We start from the raw sequence: 6,000 nt of genomic DNA, 5'->3' as shown, positions 1-6,000 counted from the left end.
TATTTTTTTATCTTCTATGAATACCGGACGTGTTCGCTAATCTTTCAGGTAAGATCGCGGGCCCCCAAATACGATCCGGGCCCCAGGGTAATTGCCCTGGCTGCCTCCCCCTAGAAACATGACTGAACGACAAAATCAACTCGCTGCAGCTGTTCGGACCTGGATATATGGTCTATCGTAACGATCGTGATCCAATCATTGCTAGCAAAAAAGGGGCGGAGGAGTACTCATCGCTGTTTCTAATCAGTTAGCGTCCAAACAAAGGAATTGTCAAAATAACGGTCTACAGCAACTGTGGGTGAACCATAACATGGTACTAACACATGTGTGGGCATAGTATATCTCCCTCCAGACTCCGCGGATAATATAAACGTTATTCAGAAGCATATTGACTCCGCACTTGACATTGCCAATTCTCTAGAACCACAAGCTTCTCATTTGTTATTTGAAGATTACAACCAGCCTGGTCTTGTAAGGAAAAGCACTTCCTTCGATTACACTTATGCTGACCCCTCCGATTCATCCATTTCGAGATCTAGCATAGCTCTACTAGACGGAATGTCTCTACTGAACATACTAAAAATGAGTACAATAACTAAAAGACGAAATCGCACGTTGTATCTTCTTTTCCTAAATGAAGAATCATACATAAACTGCCATGTGTACGAAGCAGATGAGTCGCTCGTTGAAGTAGACTCACATCACCACCACCCCCTCCCTCTCTTAGTTGAGTAGACCTGTCCTCAACAGGTTATCTTTGATGATATGTCTGAAGATTTGAAGTTCAACTTCTCAAAAACCGATTTCCCTAGATTTAACAAGGAACTGCAAACTGTTGATTGGGTGACATCGCCCAATAGTGTAACCGATGTAAATTACGCAGTAGAAAAGTTTTCGTCGATCCACACACAACTGTTCAAAATATACGTTCCGGTACCGGGTCCTAGATCAAAACCACTCTGGTCCAATAGACGACTTCGAGAATTTAAGCGGCTGAGAGCAGTCGCACTTCGGCACTTTACAAATCGACGAAATACCAATACAAAGCGAGAGTTTATTAACGCTAGCAACAATTACAAAGCTTATAACCGCTTTCTCTTCTTCCGATACGTGCTACAAACTCAACATGATCTTGAACGAAATGCTAAATGGACTTTTGTAAATGGCAAACGTAGGGAGAGCGGGATTCCTTCTAGCTTGACATTAGCAAACGAAAGTGCTGGCACGACCAGCGGCATTTGCAATCTGTTCGCGAAACATTTTTCGAGTGCATTTGAAACAGTTCCGACGACTCCAGCACAGGTTGTAACCGGATTTCGCGATGTTCCCAGCAACATGATAAGCCTTGGTAACATCAGTTCTTCTGATAAAGATATTGTTTCTACTGTATCGATTTTGTTGGCTATTTTCGGCAAATTTGAGACTAAGAGAAACGAAAGCAATGAAATTGAAAGACGGATAGGTATTCTAGAGCGAATCAGTTATAAACTTAGAACGGAAAACTAGAACTAGGCAGGCTTCTTCAGGCATTGAAAAGATGAAACCCTCGACATCAACTGGACCCGATGGAATTCCTGTCATTATCTTAAAAAAAAATGCGCTCGTGCACTCTCTGTTCCTCTAAAGCTAATTTTAAATCAATCGCTATCGCAAGCGACGTTTCTTTTGTGTTTGAAAAAAATCGGTTATGTTTCCCGCTTTTAAAAAAAGCGATAAGCAGGACGTGGCAAATTACCAAAGTATAATCTCCCTCTGTGCCTGTTCCAAGCTGTTCGAAATTCTAGTAAGCAACGTGTTATTCCGGGAAGCCAAAATGTATATATCAACAGATCCACTTTTTTATGTGACATCCACAAATTTAGCACAGTTCACTTCACAATGCATAAAAAGTATAGAGAACGGAGTACAAGTAGATACTGTCTACACTGACCTCAAAGCGGCGTTTGATCGTGTCGATCACTCGCTCCTACTGGCTATGATAGAGAAACTGCGTGCTTCATCTAACTTCACTAAGTGGCTTAAGTCATATCTTGTTAGCCGCATCCTATCTGTCAAACTGGGAAATAGTGAGTCACAAAACTTCATAAGTCTATCGGGTGTACCCCAAGGTAGCAATCTCGGACCCTTACTGCTCTCCTTGTTCTTCAATAACGTTTCTAATATCATTCCACCAGGATGTAAACTCATCTATGCAGATGATCTTAAATTTTTTCTTATTGTTCGGTCTGATTTGGACTGCATTGGTCTACAGCGGCAACTAGATGAGTTCTGGAGTTGCAGTACTCGAAATCGGTTGACTCTTAGTATATCCAAATGCTCAATAATTTCCTTCAAGCGCAAAAAAAAATCTGATTTCGTGGAGTTACACTATATCTGGAAAATTACTTGAAAGAGTTTCAGTTGTCAGGGACCTTGGCGAGATCACTACTCTCTCATTATTTCGCAAGCTAATAGAAACCTTGGAGTTTACCGACCCATACTGTCTAAGAGCATTGTACTTCTCTCTTGTTCGCTCCATCCTCGAAGCATCAGCTATCATCTCGTGCCCTTATACGCACTAGCAGGAATGAATCCATACAAGCTAGGTTTATCCGTAATGCCCCTAAATCCCTACCATGGCGCAACCCGATGGAGTTGTCGCCCTATATTGATCGCTGTCGTTTACTCGACATGGATACCCTTGCAAAAAGGCGAGATATATCCCGAGACGTTTTCGTAGGAAAAGTGATAACTGTCGAAGTAGATACTCCATATATACTGTCGCAGATTAATATAAATGTGCCCCCTAGAGGTTTAAGATCTTGGGACTTTTAAGACTTGACTATCAAAGTACTGATTATGGACAGGACGAACCTATAAGGACGATTTGTAGCGTTTTTAATGGAGTTTATGAATACTTTGACTTGTCTTTATCATGTGATGTTATTTTAAATAGGCTTAATCGACTAACTTAGTGCATTTAGATGTAACTTAGATAATTATTTTGATTTGTTTATGTATAACTAAATCCAATGCAATGTAGTGTAATGCATTGTAATCAAATGTAATGTTATGTATGGTTATGCAATCTATTGTTATGTAATGTGATGTAATGTGCAATGTTTTATAATGTGTTAATATGAAAAGATAATGAGGTTTTTACGCGCATTTGATAGGTCTAAAAAAGAGAAATAAATTAATTAATTAATTAATTCTCATATACATTCCCCTAAAAATTATAAATGATATTAGTATTAATAGTATTTTATTTATTTGACCCCCCCCCCTTCTTAGTCTTAGAGAATAATTGGGGAATTATGCAGTTTGGACTTTACTCCTAGTTAACCTTCCGGCAATTGCGCTAGTGCACTGAGTGCACGCAGCTCTGAATATCTAGCTCAATCGTCTTAGCATACCAGCTGCTGCTCGTTCAGTGGGTCATTTGCGCGACTTTTGGAGGATTGAGATAGTCTTGAAATTGCCCCTTACTTCTTAAATGTGGTGTTAACAAAATCATACTATAATCTTCTAGTTTTAAGAAATTTAAAAAGTAAAAATTCTATATACTTTTTTTTTTTAATTGAATATTCAAAAAAAAAGAGAATATAGAATTTTTACTTTTTAAATTTCTTAAAACTAGAAGATTATAGTATGATTTTGTTAAAACCACATTTAAAAAGTAAGGGGCAATTTCTCAGATTCATCTAATTTACTTATTTATTTTGAATATTTTGAATTTTGAATATATGATCATTTAACTTCAATCATTTCGTTCATTCAGTATTCTTATTCATTTGAGTTTATATTATTACTTTTTTCTATTTTATTTGTTTCATTCTTCGGATTTGGATTCTCTTTTTATTCATTTTATAGATTCTATTAATTTTGTTTCTTTTATTCGTTATTAATAATTTTTTTTTAATTTTATTAATTTTATTTGTTTCATCCATTTCATGCAATGCATTCATTTTATCCATACTTTTTAATCAGTTTCTTCATCTTGTTGATCTTATTAGTTCTGTTGAGTTAGTTAATTTGACTTAAATTAATCGGTTCTATTAATTTAATAACTTCTTTTAACACCGTCTAATTTTTCATTTTATAAGCTGAACTAATTTGATTCATTTATTTTATTTCGTTTATATTAGCCTTTTTCCTTATTTAATGAATTTGACGTCATGTTTTTGTTTATTAATTTGTAATTTCATTTGTTTTATTGATTTTCTATAATTTATTCAGTTTATTCGAGGTTTTTGTATTGCATCATTCGAAACATTTTTTTGGACTCGTCATTCATATTATTGTTTAATATTATGGCTTATATACATAGGGGAAGAATGATCACGTGATCCTCTGGGCGAAAATTTGTGAAGAATTTTTTGCTTGCGGTGGTAGAACATGATCATGAGTTATACTTTACCACCGACTTAGGTGGACGGTTCAACTCCTACCAGCAGAAGGCAAAAGAATTTTCACATTTCCTTATGATAATGTCGATATGAGATTGCCTAGTCCTTGTTTTCTGTTCCAAGTTTATAAGTGATTCGTACTAGAATACCAATCCGTCTTTCAATTTCATAGCTTTCATTTCGCTTAGTTTTAAATTTTCCAAAAATACCCAACAAATTCGGTGCAGTAAAAATTGATGAAAAATTGCTCGCCTTTAACCACAACATTTGGCTGGCTTCCTATTTCCAGTAAACCTAAAACCCAAAAAAGGGGTTTTTTCCTTCTAATATGTGCACTGAATTTTAGAGGTCCAATGAGCACTTTTACAGAAAATTACTATTTAATCCCCAATACTGCTAAAAAGAGCAATCAGGTTGTTCAAGTTTATATGTACATTCTTTAAAATTGAGTCAACAAATAAAACAAATATATTCCCAACGTCTAGCTGAGTTACGCATTCTCTTGCTATTTACGATACAGACCCTACCCAACTTAAAATATTCATTACTCAATATTCAACCAGGCGAAAAGATGTCCCACTGCCCAACCCTGGGAACGGTCCCCATCATTGCCGCTCTTTTATCTGGGCTGCAAGAAACTGACAATTAAAAGAAAAGGCGTCTCATCCTATTCAGCTGAAGCGTCGCATCGCCAGCATCGTTTCAGAGACATTTTTCATGTACCAATAAAGTAAGTTAGACGAGCTGCCAGCTTCGTAAAAGTTTATGAGAAACCGGCCCAGTGTCACGGCGGAGTGAAAGAAACTGGCAGGGGGAGAGACGAGTCCAAAATATTTTGTCTAATTATCTAGAAAACGACATGCTGAGCGTCGAAATCTAAAGCGTGTAAGAAGGCATCGCTCGTTTGCAGAAGTGAAATTTCACCATACATTTTCAAATAACCAACAAGATTTTCGTTGATGCCACCGAATGCTATAGTGTGCCGTGGCGTGTTCGTTTGATGATGCTGACCAGCCACAAGATTTGGCATGTACCGTATGATGAGCAAAATGACCAAGATTTGCCACTTCCCCACAGTTTTTGTTTCTATCTGCGACCGGGTCTTGGGCGTCTCGCCTGAACTGAAAATTGCATGGTCATCAGTCATGCTGGTACCTAGATGCTTTCTTCCTGGATATTCCCCAGTTCAGCTCAACATGCCATGTCACGTTCCCGCATGTTGTGTGTGTTCGCTGTTTCAATGCGGATGGAAACGAGAATGCTTTTTCCTGGCACTTTCACGAGATCAGCAAAGCTGAAGCAACCGAGCTGTCCAATCACAAATTATTTCTGCTTGTTTTTACGGTGTTCACGGTTCGTTTCTAACACCTGCGTTGCTTTGGAATACCTTACGGTAATTTTTTATTTAATTCTGTTAATTTGCTGGCGTTTGGGTCGTAAATCAAGTTTGTATGTCCTCGCGGTGGATTTTATTTCACCAGCTGCATGAATATTACACTGTGTATCCGAAAAAAGATACTTACACTTATTTCTCACCTCAATTGGCGTGGGAAACGAAATGGGCTGGCTTTATGTTGACGCCCACACTTAAATATTAATTGGATCCGTTGTG

Source organism: Topomyia yanbarensis, chromosome 3 (genome assembly GCF_030247195.1).
Source record: "Topomyia yanbarensis strain Yona2022 chromosome 3, ASM3024719v1, whole genome shotgun sequence".
In the NCBI taxonomy this organism is placed as follows: Eukaryota; Metazoa; Arthropoda; class Insecta; order Diptera; family Culicidae; genus Topomyia; species Topomyia yanbarensis.
This window is presented reverse-complemented; position numbering follows the sequence as displayed.